Here is a 23,638-nt window from a genome sequence, read left to right on the forward strand (position 1 = left end):
GTAACTATGAATGGTGATTACAAAGTAATCTGATTATTTAAGCCCAATAACCTACACATTATGACAAGGTGTTCATGCCTCCCATTACTTTGTGGTTTCAGTTCAGAGTGACTTTTAGTGCTGGGTTTCTCCTAGCCAATGGAAAGTCAAAGATAAATGAAGTCAGCTTCTTTATGAGGTCGCCATGGGCATTTTGGGCAGGATAATTCTTTGCTGTACTAGACTGTCCCACTCAATGTAGGATATTCAGGACCTCTGGCTTCTAGAGACTAAATGAGAGGGGTGCCTCCCTCCCGTCATTATGACAATCAAAAATTTCCCCAAATACCCCTACAAGGGGGGTGGGGGTGTGGAGACTGCATTGTCCTCCTGATTGAAAACCACTGGTAATGGGAAAAAATATATTTAACACATCACTACCATACGACATAACATGTGCTTGGCTAAATGTTTGTGTTCATTGATATGGGAGCACAGAGGAGGGGCGCCTAACCAAATCTGGTGGTTCTCACAGGCATTTAAATAAGGGTTATTCCTATCAAAATAATCCAATAATACCATTCCTATTCAAAGTATTTTAGAAATTCTTTTCTGGATTACTTTTAGAGCCTGAGTCATGTTCTTCTGAATTTGTTCAACATAGGAAACTTTCTTCCTTTGGAAACATCCCAAAGTTGCTTGTAGCCAAGTCTTGTGAATAAAGACGAGTGAACAAGCTGGACAATATTATTTTTAGGTAAAAACAGTTTCACAGAACATAAAATTATGAGCTGACACTTAGTGGTTATTGAATTGTGAAAACCACTTAGCCCAGGTTTTAATAAGAGGTACCACTTATTTCATTATTTTTCATATTTGTATTATTATTACAAGATTGTTAGCACTCTATTAAGCACTGTGGTTACATAAACAAAAGACAGTTTCTGCCTTTAAGGAGATCGCTATCTAGTGAGGGAGGTAAACAAGTAAATCAACAATTGCAGTTGCAAAATGGATAAGTGCAAGAGATATATTTGTGCTGCTATGGGAGTGCAAAGGAGGGGCACCAGCTCAGTCTAACAGTAAGGAATGCAGAAAGTTTGCCGAGGGAATTTGATGCTCTCTCTGAGTTTTGAATGTACAGCGCTGATTGGCTCAGAGGAGGAATGGAAGGCATTCTAGGTAGCGGCAGCAACATATCCAAGGATACAATGGGTTGAAAGTGTGGTTCACTCTGTGAACTTCAAGTTCTTTGATGTCTGAAGCAAAGGGGCAGGAGATGACACTGGCGAGACAGGCAGCATCCTTCATCATACCATTTTTATGCACCTTAGCAAGAAATTTGGACTTTGTATTGAAGATGAAGGATGGCCATGAAGGCCTTAAAGGTTAGAAATCTGATGATACCTTTATTTTAAATCATGCTAGTAATATAGTAGAAAATGATCTGGGGGAGGGTAAAATCGGAGACAGAAAGTCGTTAATATGTGAGGAAAGAGAGAAATGATGAGATATTAAATAAAGAGGTAGGAATGGGGATTAAAAGGCACCTGGGTGGCTCAGTCAGTTAAGCATCTGACTCTTGATCTCAGCTCTGGTCTTGATCTCAGGGTCGTGAGTTCAAGTTTGGCGCTGGGCTCCATGCCCAGCATGGAGCCCATTTTTAAAAAAAGAAGAGGAAGGATTAAAGACATTAAAAAAATTATAAAGTAACAGTAATAAAAACAATATGGTTCTTGATCAGGAAAAGAGATCCGTTCTGACCAGTGAATCAGAATAGAGAGTTCAGAAACCAACAGGTGCATGGGAATTATTTATGCAGTATATATGGCATTTTAATTTAGTAGAACAGGATGGAATATTTGATAAAAGATGTTGGCTAGGGGGCATATTAATTCTGATTAATAAGTTACCAAAAACCTGGTGCCTTAAACAATACGTATTCATTGTCTTACAGTTGTCTAGGTCAGAAGTCTGACACAGGTGTCAGTGGGCTAAAATCGAGGTGTCAGCAAGATGGCATTCCTTTCTGGAAGGCTATAGGTAAGCATCTATTTCCTTGCCTTTTCAAGTTCTAGATGCCACCCTTATTCCTTGGTTCTGGGCCTCCTCTTCTATCACTGAAGCTAACAGCATTGCATTTCTCTAACCATTCTACAGTCATGTTTCCTTCTGACCACAGCCATGTATAATTCTCCATTTTTAAGGATTCATGTTATTAGATTGGGCCCACCCACATAATCCAGGATAATCTCCTAATTTCAAATTCCATAACCTTAATCACATCTGTAAAATCTCTTTTGCCCTGTGAGGTAACGTTTTTAAGTTCTGGGGTTAGGGTGTCAACATCTCTTCTGGGCCATTATTCTGCCTATCACAGGGGAAAAAAAACATGCCAGTTTAGATCCCTACCTCACACCATAAACAAAGAATAAATTATTTATGGATTAAAGATCTAAACATAAAAACAAAGTTACCAAAGTATTAGAAGAAAACATAGGAGGATATCTTTAAACAAGAAAACCTTCTTGGGTAGGATAAGAAACTCAGTGGTCATAAATAAATTTATGGGGCAGACTTGACTCAATAAATATTTAAAACATCTGTACAATAAAAGTCACCACAAAAAGCTACAAAGTTAAGAGACAAGGATCAGACTAGAAAAAAATACTTGCAACGTATACAACAGGCAAAGATAATATCCATAGTATGTAAAGATCATTTCCAAACCAATAAGGAAAAAACCCAACCTGATAGAAAAATGGGCAAAGAGTAAAACAGATGATTTAAAGAAGAAATAAATTTAAAGAAGAAATAAATTTAAATTTAAAGAAGAAATCAATAAACAAGTAAGGGGAAAAAATTAAATTTCTTTAGTTATTAGCTAATATTATTTAGGAATTTCTATATACGTGCTAAATCTTTAAAGAAAGCAAGGAATGATGAAATGTATTCAGGGTAATGTTTCCTGGGGTAAGGTAGAGAGGAGCATACTGGGAACTTTAACATTATTGATATTCTATTTCTCAAAATGAGTGGTAAATTCATAGACACTCATTTTTATTTTTAATGTCATAATTTATATATATTTTAAACCTATTTTTGTGTGTGTATGTATCCAATGATTTATGATTTAAAAAATGGAAAAACAGGGTTTGGGGGCTTTGTATTTTTTTTTACTTTTTATTTTGAAACAACTTATTTGAAACAATTTCAAACTTACAGAAAAGTTGCAAAAATTGTGCAAAGAACTCCCGTATATCTTTTTTTCAGAGACCCAATTCAAGTTTGGCAATTGTCCCAATGATATTCTTTATAGCAAAGGATCCACTCCAGGCTTATGTGTTTGTGATATTAGGATTTATAATAAGAAATACCTATTTGATCTTCATCCTGATTTTTGATATGGAGATCCTAAAACCCTTGGAATGTCCTAAGTCATAAGAGCGATAAAGGTGTCTTGATATTCATTACAAACCCCTTTCAACCCCAGGTGACTTGGAAAGCCCCTAAGGATGGGGACTGGTTGCCAGGGGAACCAAACATATAGTTCGGAGGTTGGAAATTTCAGTCCCACCTTTCTGACCTCTTTTTAGGAGAGGGGCTAGAGGTTGAATTGATTGCCAACGTGGCCAATGATTTCATCAGTCATGCCTATGCAATGAAGCCTCCATAAAAACTCAGGATGGAGTTCAGTTGGTGAACACATAGAGATGAGGNAAGAGTGGCACTCCTAGGGAGCATAGAAGCTTCTTGCCCCTTACCTCATACCTTGCATGTGTCTCTCTTCCATGTGGCTGTTATCCTTTTATAATACACCAGTAAATGGGCACCTGGGTGGCTCAGTTGGTTAACCGTCTGCCTTCAGCTCAGGTCATGATCCCAGGGTCCTGGGATCGAGCCCCGCATTAGGCTTCTTGCTCGGCGGGGACCCTGCTTCTCCCTCTGCCTGCTGCTCCCCCTGCTTGTGCTTGCTCTCTTTCTCTCTCAAATAAATAAATAGAATCTTAAAAAAAAAAAAAAAACACTAGTAAACATAAGTAAATGTTCCTCTGAGTTCTGTGAGCTGCTCTAGTAAAGTAATCAAACCTAAGGAAGAGGTTGTGGGAACCTCTGATTTATAGTCAGTTGGTCAGAAGTACAGGTAACAACCGGGACTTGTGATTGGCCTCTGAATGGAGAGAGGCAGTCTTGTCAGACTGAGCCCTTAACTTGTGGGGTCTGACACTATCTCCACATTGGAACTGAGGTAGTTGCTTCATGGTGTTAAAAAAACATATATTGTAGTGCTGTACCCTGTGGTCACATCTCTTTAGTCTCCTTCACTCTGAAAGAGTTCTTCAGTCTTTCCTTAATTCCATGACTTTGACATTTTTTAAGACTACAGGCCAATAAATTTGTAAAATATCTCTCAACATAGGTTTATTTGAAGTTTCCTTATAATCAGACCCAGATCATCGTGGAACATCATAGAAGTGAAGTTGGATTTTTCTTCTTGAATCCCAATAGGTAGCCCACAATGTCAATTTGTCCCATTTCTGATGACATTAATTTGATCAGTTGCTTAAGATGGTACCTGCCAGGTTTCTCGAGAAAAAAATTACTCCTCCACCCTTTTATAATTACTATTCGAGGGAGGTACTTTGAGACTGTGTAAAATGTCCCTCATTCCACTTTCACCCTTTTGTAATAGCATCCATTGATGCCTCTTGCCTGAGTTGTTACTATGCTAATTGCCAAAAAGTGATTTTTTTTCTAATTCCATCATTTCTTCTACATTTATTATTACAAAGAGTGAAATGTCCCCAGAGATATCGATTACTGACATTAATTTTTGATAGTCTGGTGATTTTTTTTTTCTCCAGACATTCAGGTATATAAGGGAGAAACCAATGGTTGGATTGATCCAGAATGGGTTCAGCAAATAACTGTTCAAAAAAATAATGAAGTTAATTGCCTTGGCAAGAGTGGGTTTGAAGGGATAGATTGTGGGGCCTGGCTGGACAAGATAGGAAATGAAACCAGAGACAGCCGACTGATTAGGAAGAAATGGAAAGAGTTGAAGACCCAGAACCTTGAAGTTAACCATGTTGTTAACATGGTGGAAGAGCAGCTCTGAAGACATACAAAAACTTCAGAGCACTTGGGTTCATATGTTGGCTCAGTTTTCAACCTTGGATTTCTCAAATGCTCATTAGTGCTTCAGAGTCTTTATATTTACACCTCATTGCTTAAGCACACGGAATGATTCATACTAATTGAAGTCAAGAAACAAATCAACATTGCCTTCACTTGTGAATCTGGCAGTTTGGGGGTCTTGGTGATGTTATAGTTTTATACCACCAACTTTGATGTTTTATTTCCAGTTCGTAAAAGAAACACCACATTTTGTTTCAGCTACTATTTTCCTTAATGAGACAGTAATTCTTCTGGTTGAAAGATCAGAACAAATGGCAGACCTTTACTGTTTTTGTTTACAACCCAAACAAATACTTTCCTTGTGCTCAAGGTTTCTTACAAAATGAATCTGTTCCTTGGTCTAAATATAACTCCTCAATCCTCATTATCAGAGTTAATCATCTCTGAACTTTTCAACATTTTCATTAGGCCTATAGTTTTATATCTCATGAAGGGCATCTTCTCTAACTTTGGACTTTCTGTTAAAGTCAAAAATACTTCTTCTCAGCATTGTTTTTATATCCACATATTCTTTCTAACATGTCAAGTGACTCACTTGCAGAATTTACATGACTGAAAATTTGGTTTCAAGTCTTTGTCTAAATAACAGTCACTCATTTTTAAGCCACTGTAGAACAGCCTTGTGTGCTACTGAAGCAACAAGTTAAGACATGTTGCAATCTTCGCAGCCCAGACAGTTCCTCCTCTGTTTCCAGGAGTCATAGGAGAAAACAAGCATCTCCTTAGTTTGCAGCACTACTGTGTTACTAGTCTGTGATTTCAACGATCTATACTCAAGAAGAAAGATATTAGTATGGATACAACGGGGCTATGTTGGGGCTTTTTCTCTCATTGGCTCAGCATTTTAATTTCTATGACAAATACCACTTACTAATACATTGGGGCCTGGAAGGTAGATGTGTTCCCCTGCCTTCTCAGATGACTGTTCTTTAATGGTTCCTTGAAAAATTCCTCATTTCTTGGGGCACCTGGGTGGCTCAGTTGATTAAGTGTCTGCCTTCGGCTTGGGCCATGATCTCAGGGTCCTGGGATCAAGCCCCATGTTGGGCTTTCTGCTCAGCAGGGAATCTGCTTTTCCTTCTCCCTCTGCCTGCCACACTCTCTGCTTGTGCTTTCTCTCTCTCTCTGACAAAGAAATAAATAAAATCTTAAAAAAAATTCCTTAATTTGTGAATAATGAAACTGATGTGTAGAAAAACACTGTCAGCTTGATTGTCAAACCAAAAACTACTTCATCTTCTCCTCCTTCTTTTGTCATAAAAAGAATGGAAGGGGCTAGCTGCTTAAATGTCAGACTCATAGCAACAGAGCCTGGCCAGGTTTCAAAGCTTCTGAAAGATGTCTAGAGGACAAGTTGGGGGCAGTGGAGGAATCCACACCTCTCTAACCTTTTCTTCCTCTTAGCTAGGATTCCAACTCATATCTGTCTGATTCTCTTAACTGCTAGATTATGAAAAATTAGGTCTTTGAAATGAGAGCGAGAAAGAAAAAAAAATGTTATCATGTATATTCATTTGGTTTGGGAATAAAAGGGTGCCCTATAATTTAGAACAAGAGACAGGGATGACTCATTACAACTATGAAGGTTATTAAGGAAATGAATAAATCGGTCACACGACTACAACTGTGCTTGTCATCACAGTATCATTGCCAATTTCACTATACAGTTGGTAATTCCTATTCCATATCTTCTTACATGGTATATAAGACCCATTCCGGTATAACAATAAATATTAGAATAATCTTCAAATCCATCTTTAGATGAGGCTATAAAAAGCTGTAACTAGAGCAGGGGCAAGCTACCTCAGAACCTTGGAAAGCGCCATTCAGTATTACAGCACTGAAAATCCACTGAATGATCCAATGCAATAAAAAGTACATATAAAATTTGATAGTCATCAGTGTAAAAGTCCATAATACTTGAAAATTAAGACTGTTTTGATAATGTTTAGTTAAATTGATACCCCAAGCCGGGAAAGTGGTACAAAACTTAAACCCACCTTATATTTCTTTAGTTTAATAAGTCTATAAATGTTTAACAAAACGAATAAAAGCAATATACATTACAGCAGCTTGGTTTGACTCCATTTAGATAAGTAAGAGCTACAGAACTAATGAATCATTGAGCCTTACATTGGAAACCGGGGATGTACTGTATGGTGACTAACATAATATAATAAAAAATCATTAAAAAAAAAAAAGATAAGTAAGAGCTAAGGTTTCTCAATAGTTTTCCCTTTTGCTGACTGATTTTCAATCCATTTCTGCTAATGATTTGCTTAAATATGTCTTGGCTACTTTGTCAGCCTTGGAGTTCTCTTTTACCATTGTTTTGCCTGTTCTAGAGCTTTTGTTACCACTGTCGTCACAAAGTTTGTCTGCACCCAAGCCTTCTCTGATGTTTCTTCTTTAAGGAAGAAGAAAGACAGTCAGGAAGTAGGACAGGGTGAGAGCACACACCCCCTTCAGCTCCTGTCTGTAATCAAAAGCTCCATGCCATTCCATCCAGAAATTAAGAAGCATAGTCTTTGGAAATGGAAAAAAATGAAAGTCAGTGTGCAGAGCAGTTGAGAGCATGAACCCTGGCCTCAAGCAGACCTGGGTTCCTATTCTGGTTTCTTCCTTTAATCCCTATGTGACTTTAGACAAATTTCTTAATCCCTCCAAGCCTCAGCTTTCTCACGTGTAAAATGAGGATTACAGCAGTACTTATATCATAGAGTTTATTGTTAGGATCAAATTAGATAATGCCTGTAAATACTATGTGATGCCCAGAATATGGTAAGCATTAAAAAAATGCTAGCTAATAAAACACTGGTGCTATTAATATAAAAATGTTTTTTAAAGAATTTATTTATTTATTTATTTATTTGAGAGAGAGAGCATGAATGGGGATGGGGTAGAGGGAGAGGAGAAGCGGACTTCCCTCTGAGCGGGGAGCCCGATGTGGGGCTCAATCCCAGGACCCCGAGATCATGACCCAGGACCCCAAGATCATGACCTGAGCCGAAGGCAGATGCTTAACTCACTGAGCCACCCAGTCACCCCTATAAATATTTTTGTTTGAAAAATGCACTATACCCTTGGGAGGAGATGCTCCCATACCCTTTTGGGGGCCTAATTCAGAAATGACATGGAGCCTAAGAATTGCTGTACTTGCATCACTTTATTAGTTGAGAAGAGAAAGGTTTTGGACACAGCTTTCTCTGGTATCTTTGACACTTCTTTTTCTTTGATGACCAGTTCTGTTTCAAATTTTATTTCTTTCCAGTGACTCTCCCTCGACCCTCAAGACCACCTAGGGTTCTGCATGCCAAGGGATCCCACAACAGTGTTTGAGCCACAACCTAGGGTTTTTTGTCCCCTTTGCACCAATGAAAATCTCCTATTTCTATGGTGCCTTCCTTCTATGTATATGGTAACCAGGATATAATTTTTTGGGCCCAGGTATACTAACATTCATTCTTTTTTTTTTAATAATAATTTTTTATTATGTTATGTTAGTCACCATACAGTACATCCCCGGTTTCCGATATAAAGTTCGATGATTCATTAGTTGCGTATAACACCCAGTGCACCATGCAATATGTGTCCTCCTTACTACCCATCACCAGTCTATCCCATTCCCCCACCTCCCTCCCCTCTGAGGCCCTCAGTTTGTTTCTCATAGTCCATAGTCTCTCATTGTTTCATTCAGAAGGGGGAATGAAACATTCATTCTAATTATTTATATGCTTATTCAGTGCTCCCAGCCCATTGCATTATTTACTGAGTGCCTACCACCATATTTCACTGAGTCTAAAATACATTGACTATTGGTGGGGATGGGGGAATTGGATGAAGGGGGTCAAAAGGTACAAACTTTGAATTATAAGATGAATAAGTACTGGAGATGTGAAATGCAACATGATGACCACGGTAACACTGCTGTATCATATAGATGAAAGTTGCTAAGAGAGTAGATCCTAAAAGTTCTCATCTCAAGAAAAAACTTTTTTTTCCCTTTTCTTTTTTTTTTTTCTTTCTGTCTTTTTAGTAAGTATATGAAGTGATAGTTAACTAAGCTTATCGTGGTAATCATTTCACACTATATGTAAGTCACTATGCTGTATACCCTAAGCTTCTATAGTGCTATATGTCAATTACATCTCAATAAAATTGAAAGGAAAGAAAGTAAAATACATTGGCTATAACATTCACTTTTATTTTATATCATACAAACAAAGAAAGAAGCCCTGCTAATTTCTCTTTGTCACACCATTAATTGTCAGAGGCATCCCATTTTCAGACATGTTAAAGGTTAAAAACAGGTGCTGGGAAACCAGATGTGAACAAATAAAAGTTGGCCCTCGGGTAGTTTGCATTCTAGACTGAAAAACACAGAGTATTAACAAAGAAAGGATACACATATGTAATGTAATATCAGGTAGTGATGAAGGGCTAGGGAGTAAAATAAAGCGGGCGCCTGGGTGGCTCAGTTGGTCAAGCATCGGACTCTTGGTTTTGGCTCAGGTCCTGACTGGGCTCCCTGCTCAGCAGGGAGTCTGCTTTCCCTCTCCCACTCCTTCTGCCTCTTCCCCCCTCCCCCACCGCATACTCTCTCTTTCCCACTAAAATAAATATTTTAAAAAATAAAGAAAAATAAAGCTAGTCAGAGGGAGAACTATACTATAGATGGAGTGGTTGAAGCGGGCTTCTCTGAGAAAGAGGCATTTGCGCATAAACCTGAATGAAGTGAGGAAACAGGCCATGTCAAGGTCTGGTGGAAGAGCTTTCTAGGCAGAGGAAGCAAAGTGCAAAGTCCTGAGGTGGGGGGTGCCTGGCTGGCTCAGTCAGTAGAGCATGTGACTCTTGGATCTCCAGGCGGTGAGTGTGAGCCCCACGTTGGGGGAGGAGTTTGCAGTAAAAGAAAAAGGCCCTGAGCTGGGCGTGTGCTAGGTCTCTTTGAGGAAGAATTTTAAGAAGGCCAATGTGGTGAAGCAGAGCACACAAGGCATAGAGGATCAGAAGGAGGGCTGGACATGTAGACAGGGACTGGGTCATTTGTGGACTAATGATTTGAAGGGTTATGGATTTTCTTTGAAGCATGAAGATAGCTACTGAAGGGTTTTAAGCAAGAGAATGATATGATCAACTTTATATCTGTTCAAGATCTCTATGGCCACTGTGTGGGAACGGACGGTAGAAATCCAGGAGCGGAAGCAGGGATCCCGATTACCAATAGGAGATAATGATAGCCTAGGCTAGGGCAGTAGCCTTGGAGAAAAGGAGAAATGGTAAAATTTGGAGCACTGTTTTAGTGCACAGCAGATCAGGACTGAATTGTATGGATGTGGAAAGTGAAGAGAGTGTGGGATCAAAAATAATTCCCAGGGTTTTGGTGTGAACAACTACTAAATGGTGGGACCACTTACAGAATGGGAAGACTGGGNAAAGAGTGGGTTTGGGGGCAAAAATCAAGAGTTTGGTTTTGGATATGCTAGTTCTTAGATAGGCCAAGGGAAGCTTTTATGAACCAGTTGGATATTCGAGGTTGAAGCTGAAAGAGAGGTCGGGGCTGGGGACATGTATTTTGAACTACTCTGCATGGGGAGGGTATTTAAAACCGCTCAATGTGATCCTTAATACTGGTTCCACATTAGAATCACTTAGAGAGCTTTAAAACTTCTGAAATCCTGGCTCTGCCCACAGAGGCTCTGACTCAAAAAGGGCCTGGATTTGAGATGTCTTAAAAAGCTTCTCCAGTGATTCAAATGTGTAGCCAGGCTTGAGAGCCGGGACCAAAGGAAATGAAGTAGCCGGTGGTAGGAAGAGAAGGGATGAGACAGGAAGAGAAAGGGATCAAGGGACTAAGCCTTGGTGGGCTCCAACATTTAGTGGCTCAGAAGAGGAGGCAGGGAGTCTGGAAACCGGACTGATCAAATGAAGCCCTCAAGGTAGGAGGGAAATGAAGATTGTGCCCTAGAGGTCAAAATAAGACAGAGGTGCAAGGTGGAGAGAGTGATCAGCTGAGTCAAATCCTGCTAGAACTAGTAAGATAAGGACTGAGCGTTAACTGTTAATTAGGCGTGATGTTTGTGTTGCAAACAGAACAGGAGATAATAAATGCTCTTCCAGTCTTTCTTCATTGTATATATACATATTAGGCAAAATTGGGAGCCATAAGATGTTTGCTCAATCAAAGAAAATTAAAAAATAATTAAAGATGGTAATGGTAAAGGTGATATAATATTACTGAAAATTGTATTCTAAATCTCCTTTTTTTTTTTTTTTAAGATGGTGAATCTAAATGAATAGGTAGTTTGGGCACTTGAGAAAAAGCAAAAAACTATCACTCATACTCTACTGTACTAGCACAACCACCATTATTTACTCAGCATTCACTTTCATTTAGTGAATTCTGACACTGCTGACGACTCTGTGCTGGGGACATAAAAATAAACACAGCACAAATCCTTACCCTTGAGTAATTCAGGGGCTGGTGGAGGAGATGAACACATTAAAAAAACATTATAAAACAAAGCGGTAAGTGATGTGATAAAGGTTATATGCAGTATATTGAGGGAGCAGAGAAGCTAGAGAACTTAACGTTGGGTGTTAAACGATAATTATGAAGGGGACCTTGGCAAACTAGAAAATTGCTCATGTTTTAATTTTAGTGAGAAAAACAAGATGGAAAGTTGGGTGTACCCTGTAATTCTAACCCTGTAAAAATGTGATCCCTGAAGATTTCCCAGTCAAGGAAAGGCTTGAATTGAGTCTTAGACGATGGGCTGGCAAATAAGGGCAGGAAAAGGGGGAGGGAGACAAAAGAGAGTTCTGAGCTGGAAAAAGGCAAGAGAAGTGAAGCACAGTGTAGAGCCTGTTTGGCTACTGTAATAGCTTTGGTGTGACGAGTGTGGGCTTCCTATGAAGGAGTAACCAGGCATAAAACTGGAAAGACAGGCAGGTGATAACAAGATTAAAAAAGATAAAAAGAATCACATAAACTATGTTAGAGAGTCTGAACTTTATCCAATCACTTATGAGTAGACACAGAAAAATTTTAAAGTGGAAAAGCATGCTCAGAGTTGGTCATATTACAAATATAACCATAGCAGCTGGACTGACAGGGGCTGAAACTGAAGGTGGGAACACTAGTTAGAAAGCTTTGCAATAATCTAGGTGGGAAATGATAAAGGCAGTGGCAGAAGGATGGATGGATGGATGGGATGAATTCAAAGGGCTCTTGAGGAGACAGTGTGGACTTAGGGAATGGTAAAGGTATAAGGAATGGGGGGAAAAAAGAATGACTCTCAGATCTCTGTTTGGGTAACTGAATCGCTGTCCCCATTCTTATGCCTGGCCACCCTTCTACCCAAGATAACAAATGTGGGAGGAAGAAATTGAGGAGCTCATGGAATATCCAAGGGGACATGTGTAATGACCAGTTTGAATATCCTGGAGCTCAAGAGTGATGTGTGGGCTGGAGATACAGACTTAAGAGTCATCATTACATATGTGATTCTTGGAATTCCATGAGTAGATGAGACTGGGCAGGGAAGTTGTATGTGTATGGTTTGTGTGTTCTCCTTTTAGTTATTTTCTTCTAACATATCTTTAATTATAATAATTGGGTATACAGAATTTTCATTTTCCTTTTTTACCTGATATTATACCAAAAGCTTTTGTCATGTTTTACTAGAACTTTCAAAGTGGTCATAACTGTGGCTTAAAAATATACCAAGAGGACATGCTATAGTTACAGTTGACTTTAGCTCTGTGATAAACATTTTTATTCATAATTTTCCCCCCACGTTTTGAGTTTTTGTCCTTAGGAAAGATTCTCAGAAATGAGAAAATATTTGTGTGTTATATAGTTAATGTGTGTCGTACATGTATATCTAAATTACTCTCCAAAATGGTTGTACCAGTTTTTCCTTGATACAAAACAATGTGTAAGAATACAAGTTTAGGGGCTGCTGTCTGGCTCAGTTAGTGGAATGTGCGACTTTTGATCTTGGGGTTGTAGGTTCGAGCCCCACATGGTGTGTAGAGATTAGTTAAAAATAAAATCTTTAAAAAAAGAATATGTTTAACTAGGTACTTGCCATAAGTTGGTATTATATATTTGTGGCATATATATATTTTTATTATATAAAACATTTTACTGAAGCAAAATATATGTGCACCAAAATGTACAAATCTAAGTGTACAGTGAACACACTATGTAACTTGAACCTAAATCAAGAAACAACACATTACCACCATCTCAGAAGTCTCCCTCACAGCCCCCCCCCCCGCCAAGTAATCACTGTCTTGATTTTTTACACCATAGGTTGGTTTGCCTGTTTTTGAACTGTATATAAATGGAATCATGTAGTATGTAATCATTCTTGTCGATCTTCTTTTGTTCAGCATTGTGTTTGTACAATTCATCCATTGTCACTGTGTGTAGTCATTCATTAATTCTCATTTCTGTATAGTATTCCATTGGGTGAATGTTCCCCAGTGTTTTTATTCTGGTGGACATTTGAGTAGTTGCTAGTTTGGGGCTGCTATGAGCAGTGCTGCTTTATGAAATTGCTGTTGATGTCTTTTGATGAATATACGTATGCATTTCTGTTGGGAATATACTTAAGAATAGAACTGACAGGGGCGCCTGGGTGGCACAGTGGTTAAGCGTCTGCCTTCGGCTCAGGGCGTGATCCTGGCGTTATGGGATCGAGCCCCACATCAGGCTCCTCCACTATGAGCCTGCTTCTTCCTCTCCCACTCCCCCTGCTGTGTTCCCTCTCTCGCTGGCTGTCTCTATCTCTGTTAAATAAATAAATAAAATCTTTTAAAAAAAAAAAGAATAGAACTGACAGATCATAACATATGTATATGTTTAGTTTTGGTAGTTATACTGCCCTCAGTTTTCTAAGGGTGTCACTTTTCAATCCCGCCAGTGTATGGGAGTTCCCAATGCTCCACGCGCTTGCTGACATTTTATCTTTTTCACTTTAGCCTTTCTGGTGAGTGGTATCTCATTTGGCTTTAATTTGCATTTCCTTGTTAACTAAAGATGTTTAACATCTTTTCATATATTTTTTGGCAATTTGGATGTTCTCTTTTGTAAAGTAGCTGTTCCGGTTTTTTGTCCACTTTTCTACTATTTTGTTTGTCTTTTCCTTATTGATTTGTAGGACATTTCTTTTTCATATTCTGAATATAAGTCCTTTACAGATATATGTATTGCAAATATATTTTCCCACTCTATGTTTTCTTTCATTCTCTTAAATCAAATCTTTTGGTAATCAAGTCTCTTGGCAATTAGATTATATTAATAATAGTTTCATCTGTCAAATTTGTTCATTATGGTCAGCACATTTTGTGTCCTATTTAAGAAACCTTTGCCTACCTGTAGATCATGAAGATATTTCCCTATGTTTTCTTTTTCTTTCTTTTTTTTTAATTTTAAAGATTTTATTTATTTGAGAGAAAGTGAGAGTGAGCACAAGCAAGGTGAAGGGCAGAGGGAGAAGCAGACTCCCTGCTGAGCAGGGAGCCTGACATGGGGCTCGATCCCAGGACTCCAGGATCATGACTTGAGCCGAAGGCAAATGCGTAACCAACTGAACCACCCAGGTGCCCCCCACCCCATGTTTTCTTTTAAGAGCTTTTATTTTCATATTTAAATCTACAATCCACCTGGCATTTATTTTTCATGTGGATATACATTTGACAGCCGAATTTATTGAAAAGATTATCCTTGGGCCACCTGACAGGCTTAGTTAGTAGAGCACATGACTCATACTTCAGGGGTGTGAGTTCAAGCCCCACACTAGGCTTACTTAAAGAAGGAAAAGAAAAGAAAAGAAAAGAGAGGAGAGGAGAGGAAAGGAGAGAAGAGAAAAAGGAAAGGAAAGGAAAGGAAAGGAAAGGAAAGGAAAGGAAAGGAAAGGAAAAGATTATCCTTTCCCCCACTGCACTGGGTATTAATATTTTAAGGTTTGTTGTTGTTGTTGTTATTTTTCCAGTTTAACATATGGAAAGTGGTACTTCTTTGTTTAATTTGAATTTTTTGATTATCTGGGCAGTTTGACATTTTTCTATTGTATTAATTAGGACAGGCTATAAATAGCAAATAAAGCACCAAATTTCAGACGCTTAAAACAACATAGGTTTTTTTCTTCATCCAAAGTCCAATGCCAGTGGGCCAACTTCTAAGGCAGCTGGTCTCCCTGCAGTGACTGGGAGATCCAGGTCACTTTTGTCGTGTGGCTTCACATTATTATGTGGCTTCTGTGATCCCTGTTAAAAGAGAAGAGTGTGTTGGTGGCGCACAGACTCTCAAATCCTGTCCTAGATGGGACACACCCAAATTTGCTCGTGTTCTGTTGTCTATACCTGGTAACATGGCCCCTTGTCCCTGAAAGGAACCTGGGAAAAATTTTCCTTTGTGCTCAGGATGGAGAGGTAGTGGTTCCACCACATTCCCATAATTAACGAATCATATTTTCCACTTTGTAAGTTGCTGGTGTCTATGGCACACGTATAAGGAGTATTTAATGTTTATATTACATCAAAATAACCTTTAATATTTCTTGCCTTGAATTCTATTTCAACTCAGTAATGCTATCTCTAATACATTGCAAGCTTGCTTACCACCTTTTTACCCATTCTCTCCTTTCTAGTCTCCTTGTGTTATTTTATTTAGATGTATTTTTTATAAGCAGCAAAGTATTGGATTTTAATTTTTAAAACAATCTGAGAAGCTTTTTCTATTAATAGGGAATCTAAATTTAATAACTAAACTTACAATGCTTAGCCTCTCTATTGCCATGTTTCCATGCCTTTGTTTTCATGTGTGCATGCTGTTTCTTTTCAGTTTTGTCATTTGCTCTGCAGACTTGGTTTTGTTTGCTCTTATTTTCTGCTGTGATTTTAGAAGGTCGGCGTTCCTCTGATTCTGCTGGTGGGTTCCTGAAAGTTTTAAACAAATACTTTTAAAATCTATATTTGTTTAATTGTACCAATAAAAAGTCAAACAATAACACTTGGAAGCTCTATGGGAAAGGAGGCACCAAATATTTTCCCCCTCAACTCCTGTTAATACTTCCTTTTGTTGTTCTTTATTAATCTAATCTGGGGTAGTAAATCCAGTCATTTGAAAATATACAGGTTTGGTTTTTTTTTTTTTTTTCTTGTAAAGTAATTGTTATTCCTATAAAACATTTGGATAATACCCAATAGTACAAAGGCCAGCCACAAAAATCTGCCATCATTTTATCACACCACGACAACCACTATTAATATTTTAGTGTATTTCCTTTCAATTTTTTTACACATTTTATATGATTGAGACTACATTGTATATATAGTTTTTATATGCTACTTTATTCACTGAAATCAATGAATCAGTTGTTGGTTATTGTAAAATCTTCACAATCTTTTTTTTTATTAAACGATTTATTTATTTCTCTGAGGGGGGAGGGACCGAAAGAGAGAGAATCTTAAGTAGACTCCCCCCTTAGCGCAGAGCAGGAGTTGGGACTCAATCTCATGACCCTGAGATCATGACCTGAGCCGAAATCAAGAGTGGGACACTTAACGAACTGGGCCACCCAAGGACCCCTTCACAATCATTTTAATGACTTTATTATATTCTATAAAGTAGATGAGCCATAAGTCATTACATAGCCTCATTATTGTACTTAGGTTATTTTCAATTTTTATTATTATAAATAATGTTGAAAGATTATCTTTGTGCAGAAAGAGAAAACTCACATTTTTTTTCTAATTTAAGACTATTTTCTTAGAGGGGCACCTGGGTGTGCAGTTGGTTAAGGGCCAGACTCTTGGTTTCAGCTCAGGTCCTGACCTCAGGGTTTTCAGATCCAGCTGCCGGTGGGGCTCCACACTCAGCACGGAGTCTACTTAAGACTCTTTTTCTACGTCTCCCCACTTCCCTTCTCCCCCCAAAATAAATGAATAAATCTTAAAAAAGAGAGAGAGAGAGAGAGATTATTTTCTTAGAATAGATTCCCAGATGAAATTAGTGCAGACAGCCCTAGGAGGGGCTCCATCTCATGCCTCTGATATGCAGACCTGAGCCAAAATCAAGAGTCTGACGCTTAACCCATTGAGCCGTCCAGGCACCCCAGGAATAATTTTTTTAAAAAGATTCTTGATCCATGTTGCTAAATTGCCTCCCAAAAGAAATCCCATCATTATAAATAAAATCTCAATATAATTATATTTTACTATAGTTCAGTTAGCATTTTAGACTTAGTACTAATTCATCTCTCATTATTAGTGTTTATATTAATTTATGTGTGTAGCTAAAGTCTGTTTTAGGTATCTCTGCCAATTCTTTCCAACCCCTATCTTCCAAATCATGAGTTCTTTTTATGATTCAGTGATTCATGATTTTATGATTCATCAAATTGTGTCAATTTATAGGAGAATGTTCCTGTATGGTTTTTTGTTGATTACCAATGTAATGCTTTTGACTTAATTGGAAGGCTTCTCCTCTGCATGTTGAGTAATAGATGACTTAGTTTCACTGGGGAAAATTACTTTTGTTACTAGTGTCCCTGTTCTCTCTCAACCCATCCCAACCCACAGAGCAAAGAGAATGCTAAATTAAAAGATGCAGTTCTACAAGGGATTGGAAAGTATGTAGAGGCCTCTGAACAAGGCAACAAAAGGGAAAAAAGTGAAAATTGAACTAAAAGTTTAAGACTGTATGAAACTGAAGATACAATAAGAACAATAGAAGAGAGCCTTAGGTTTGTCTATGGAATAGACCCAGATTCTGATGGTTAAGTTTTGAATGTTGAAAGGAAATAACAATTTAGATCACTTTTTGCTGCACTTCAAGGCCCAGCTAAAATTGCTACTCTTTTAGGAAGTCTCCAATGTGATCTCTCCTGCCCCTACATTCTCCCATTTACGTATACTTTACCTCTGGCACGGCTCATTTTTACTTTGGATGGTAGTCATTTGCCTGACTCTTCTTTGCTGTCACCTCGAAGCTCCATGTCTGACTCACCTCTGTACTCCCATAGCACCTGGCAAGTTGCTGTGTGCAGGGTAGGTACTCAACAAGTATTTCCTGAAATAAATGTTTTTCAGTCCACAACTGTTTTTACTGATGGATGTACAAGTCATCAACCATTGCCAAACAACTTTCTTTACCAAGTACAAGAAATGAACAATAGTGAAGTAGATATTTACTTGAGGATGTTCTCATAGTGGTAGTTTGAGAAATTTTATTGTATGTATATTGATTTTAAGATAGCGTTTTCTTAACTTCTTCCCATAAGAAACCACCATTCATATCCCCTCATATTAACAACATTTTCCTTTTAAAAAAACCCCTCTTTTTCGTTGTCTCATTAAACAAATTTATTTTCCCTTAAATGTGTGTCTATGTGTATATGCATTTACTTACAATCACAAATGCCAGGGTGGGCTTTTTTTTTTTTTTTTACATTTTGTCTAACGTTTTATTGTAAGTGTACAGTTTGATGAATTTTCACAAACTGTTTAACATACACTTCTAACCAGCACCTGGTTTAAGGAACAGAATATTACTTGCATCTCAGAAAGCCTCCACTTGCTTTACGGCGGCATTTTTACTCCTTTTTGGAGGGGGAAGAAATTCTCATCAAGATTTGACATTTCTATATTGTTTCAGAGTTTCTAAATATGTATGAGGTTATAGACATCTCTACTTATTTTTGTCATGTATCTAATTAAGAAAGATTTAACACTTTATATTTCCTGGAAAAGCATTAAGTGATTTTGAAAGTCTTTAGACTGTGTCGTTGGAAAGATATTGTCAAAAATCAAGAATGATATAAATTTTTATTAAAAGTAACATCAATTTCTGTGCCTACAAAAAATTTCACGTTGCAGAAGCAATTCAGTATAAGGTTTTGGGAATCTTTCATCTTCCTTCTAATGTGATGAATTTATATTTCAATTTAATCAGTGAAACTTAGGATGAGCGAAGTGGAACACTAGACTACTTGGTTTTATATGTTTTCTTAATCACTTTTCTAAGTACACTGCTTTGTTAAGAGATATATTGTTGATTTTAAATCTGCTGTATGAGCACTGTTTGCTTGTTGTACTTTGTTTTTGTAAATATGTCGTAATACTCATGTCCTTGGAGGACAGCTTCTAGTACACTCTGGGGAGGTAATATTGCACTGAAGTTGATTACGATTTTTTAACCTCAGGCAAAATGAATCAGATTTGAGAATCTAGTAATTCCAGTTTTGTTACATATAGATCAACCCTTCTCCCCCATGAGTTGATAATCCCGAAGGAAACCATTTCCAATGGTAGAGAGAGCAGAGAAAGTATAACCTAGTGTATTATGTACAAAACCTTGGAATTATCTCTATAGGAATATGGACACCAAAATCTTCAAGCAGACTTTGTGAATTGTGCAGCGTAGTAGGAGCAAACTCAGTGAAATGAGAATTCTTCATAATCCAATGTGATGGAGCCGTTTGTTTAAGCATCTACCAAAAAGACTACTGAGGTGGGATGTTGCGATGGTAGGATAGGCATCTTTAGAACTCCCATCTGTGTGCATACATTTGGACACAGAAGGAAATCAAATCTGGGGATGAGTCCAAGCAGAGGAGACAAAGAGGGCATCTAAGTTCAGTCTGATAAAGAAGGCACAGCTTTCTTCATGTCTTAAACATTTATAAGATAATACCTCATACAAATAAGAGTAACTCATACACACGAGTAGCTTGAAGAAAAAGAATAAGACAAACATATCTCCATCCTCCCATCCAACTTAACAAGTAGCACATACATATGCTGATGCTTTTGAAGCCCCTGTCAGTTCTCCCCGGTCACACCCCCCCTTCTCCCTGACAGAAGTAATCCTCCGATTTTGGCTTCTCGTCCCTTTTTCTTCTCCCTTCCTCGTATTGCCATATATCCATTCTGAACAACATATTATTTAGTCTGAATGTTTTTGAATATTTATATATGGAGTCAAACAGACTACATCCTTCTTTAATTTGTCCTTTTAAACCAGCATTATGTTTGTGAGCATTTTAATTGTTGAGTAGTGTCCTATTGTGTGACTATACATAACTGTTTACTTATCCATTCTCGTTGATGCACATCTGGGTGGTTTCCAGTTTTTGGCTGCTATGGACATTCTTGTCTTTATGTCCTGTAGCACACGAGCAAGAATTCCTGTAGGATATATTCTTTGGAATGGAATTTCCAGGTCATAGTATTTAACTTTACTAGGTGATAACTCATTAACTGTTTTCTGCTTAGTTCAGAAGGGCTAGGGTTGAATTTCACATAAACAACCAATACTTTTTTAGTGTTAGTATGGTATACACAAAACTTATATTTCATCTAGCAACCCTAACAAGGTCAGTAAACTTTGCCGAATCACAAACTTTGGCCAAATAAAGTGTGAGGGGGTGGTAGAGTATTTGGTCCTTTCTTCCTCTGCCAGAACAGCCAACCCAGTTGTTAGCTCAGAGGGCTCAAATGCTTGCTAGCCAGTATGCAGGTAATCAGTTGGCTCAACCAATATGTATACGGCATCAACCTGATGCCAGGCAGGTGCTAGACATTGGGAGTACAACTATAAACATGACAGACAAGGTCCTTGTCCTTCCTAGGCTTTTAGCCAAGGCAAGGAAAGAGACAGCAAGGAAATGATATATGCACTATGGGAGCAGCAGTATGCTGCTGAGGGAGCCCTGATTTGTAGCTTTTGATGACTTTGGAGTTGTAAATACCGATTTCAAGCTACCAGTGTTACATCACTGAACTGAGTTGGGGAGAGATGCACACAATCTGCTCTCTGGGCATTGTGCACTGACTCTAGCACCCCACTATATGCGGGAATACTTAGAAAGGACACTTTACCCATTCTCTAGGCTCATTTCTGGTGGGTTTGGGGGAAAGGAACTTAGGCAGTATTTCCTCAAATTTAGAAGGAATCAAATGGTAAGAGGTATAAAGTGCATTTATTGTATCTATAGTATTGTCGACTTTGCAAAGATTTTTACTATGAAGTATAAATGGGAGTCTAATAAACATAGTTGTAAATTATGATCAGTTGTAATTATGATCAGATATTCCCTTTGTATATGACCTATCAGGAGACCCCTGAAGACCTTTTTTCCTGCATTACTCCCTCACCTGTATCCCAGTTTACTGATCTTCATCATTCCTTCCTTCCTTCCTCCTCCCTCCCTCCCTCCCCTCCCCTCCCTTCCTTCCTTCCTTCCTTCCTTCCTTCCTTCCACAAACACTGACAGAGCCCTTGGTCTGTGCCAAGCAGGGTAGTAAGGGCTTGAGTCTGTCCTCATCGAGCACTCAGTTCACAGAGAGAACATTTCCCCCAGCTCATCCAGATTCTTTCTGGGCAGGTTTACTGCATTCTCCTTTTACTTGCTCAGTTCACTCCTGTGTTCTCATGCTGGCTTTCCCTCTGGGAATATTTTCCCAAAGAACCTTGCCAAAACCCCCCTTTCAATGATCTTTCTTTGCTTTTCTTTCAATTTCTCCTTCCCAGAGTGGCAGGTATTCCTTGCTGTCTGAATCTGGACTTTCTGACTATTCCGTATCTTGTCCTATTGTGCAAGTTATCACTCTAGCCATCCCATCTATCTCTATCAAGCAATTTTTGAATGCCTACATAGTAGCCAATGTGCAAGATGTAGTAGGAGCTTCTACTCACCCTTGGAGTTGTCATTTATCATAATCATTTCATAAAATTACGTGTTTGTATAATTTTAGTTTTAATTACTTAAAAATGATCCATCGTACCAAGTTTGGAAAATCATAAAGGAGGAAAGAATAATTATCTAATCTCACAACCCAAGGCTGGCTATTATTAACTGTTTGGGGTACATCCTTGTAGTCATTTGTTATGTATGCTTATACACAAATTGATCATACGTACCTTTTCACTTACTACAGTGTGAAAATTCTATGATCTCTTTCGTATTCTTTGAAAACCTGATTTTAAATGATGGCATAGTATTCCATTTTCAGGCTAAGCCACAGTTTAATTAGCTCCCTAGTGCTGGCAGTAGCCTCTTTACAAGTGAGTTAGTGTTGATGATCTTTAACATAAACCACAAGAAAGCAGGAACCAATCATTTAATTGTCCTTCCTAGGCAGCACTCATAACAATATCTAAATTGAACTATGTTTATGCTGTGATCCTCTATTTACCATTTAAAATAAAAGGAGCAGTTCTGCCAAAGATGTAACCTGGGTTGGTATAAAGATAACCTGAAGCTGTGGAGAAGGTTGGAAGATAAATCTACCATCAAATCTCTTTGGTTGGGTTTTGTTTACTACAGGAGAGGAGCTAAGCTCTGTATGAAGTCTAGGCATTAGTAGGCACTTTAGAGATCACCTAGAGATGCTAACCTCTTTTTCACAGGTGAGGAAATTGAATCAAGAGGGACTGTTACCTGCTGAGACTAATACCCAGGTGTCTTGACTTCCTCTGCCCTATGCTCATTTCACAACAATCAGCTAAGCTTACTCTTAAAATACAGAAAGATCATACATTTATCTACATGTCCTCTATAGAAACTTTTGCTTCCCCTTACAGTGTATGTACTTTGGTATAAAAGTTGAATAGTAAGGTCCTAGGTATGTATCCAAGAGAAAAGAAAGCATATGTCCACACAAACACTTCTACAGGAGGGGGAAGTTCACAGTAGCATTATTCTTAATAGCCTGAATGTGGAAACAGTGCAAACGTTCACCAACAGGTGCATGGATCAACAAAGAGGGGTATATTCATACAACGGAATACTGGGCAATAAAAAAAAAAAAACTATGAAGTGCAACAATGTAGATGAAACTCAATTATCTTGAGAAAAAGAAGCTACACAAGTACAGACTGTACGATTACATTTACCTAAAATTCTGGAAAATGCAAACTAAGTGACAGAAAGCAAATGTGTGGTTACTTGGGGATGGGGTCAGAGTGCAAGAGGAACATCAACAGGGTAGAGGAAACTTTGTGGATACTGATGAATATATTCATTAGCTTGATTGTAGAGTTGGTTTCAGGTTGTATATACATCAAAACTTACATTGTACGCTTTAAATATGTGTTTATTGTATGTCAGTTATGCTTCACAAAAGTTGTTTAATTTGTGAGATCTGCCTCTTAAGTTTGAAAAGCAGAACATGACTAAAAACTCACTGAAGAATCTGAAGCATATGAAACCTAAAATTACTTCTGGAGATAACTGACAACCAAGGTTCTATTCTAGTATGATAGTTTATCTGCACACAACATTACTGTGAGAAATGCAAAGTCATAAAAATAAAAAATAGAAATGACATTTTTGTTCCCCTGGTAATCATACCATTTCCTCCTGTCTATGCAGTTGCTCTATATCATAATCTGTTTAGTGTTCTTTTCAATTTGGTTTTTTAGAGAGCAATAACCTTGTTGTATTTT

General features: G+C 38.1%; 1 protein-coding gene across 1 annotated transcript in view; it reads left to right on the forward strand.

The window, feature by feature from the left end:
* Nucleotides 1-1,940: 1,940 nt before the first annotated feature.
* Nucleotides 1,941-23,638, forward strand: part of TLK1 (tousled like kinase 1) — a 160,158-nt gene continuing 138,460 nt past the window's right edge. Inside the window, exon 1 of the mRNA XM_040644014.1 lies at nt 1,941-2,022. The gene's annotated coding sequence lies outside the window, so the exon portion shown is untranslated. The remainder of the gene's footprint in view (nt 2,023-23,638) is intronic.

This window comes from Ursus maritimus, unplaced genomic scaffold, assembly GCF_017311325.1.
Source record: "Ursus maritimus isolate PB19 unplaced genomic scaffold, ASM1731132v1 scaffold_1, whole genome shotgun sequence".
Lineage (NCBI taxonomy): Eukaryota > Metazoa > Chordata > Mammalia > Carnivora > Ursidae > Ursus > Ursus maritimus.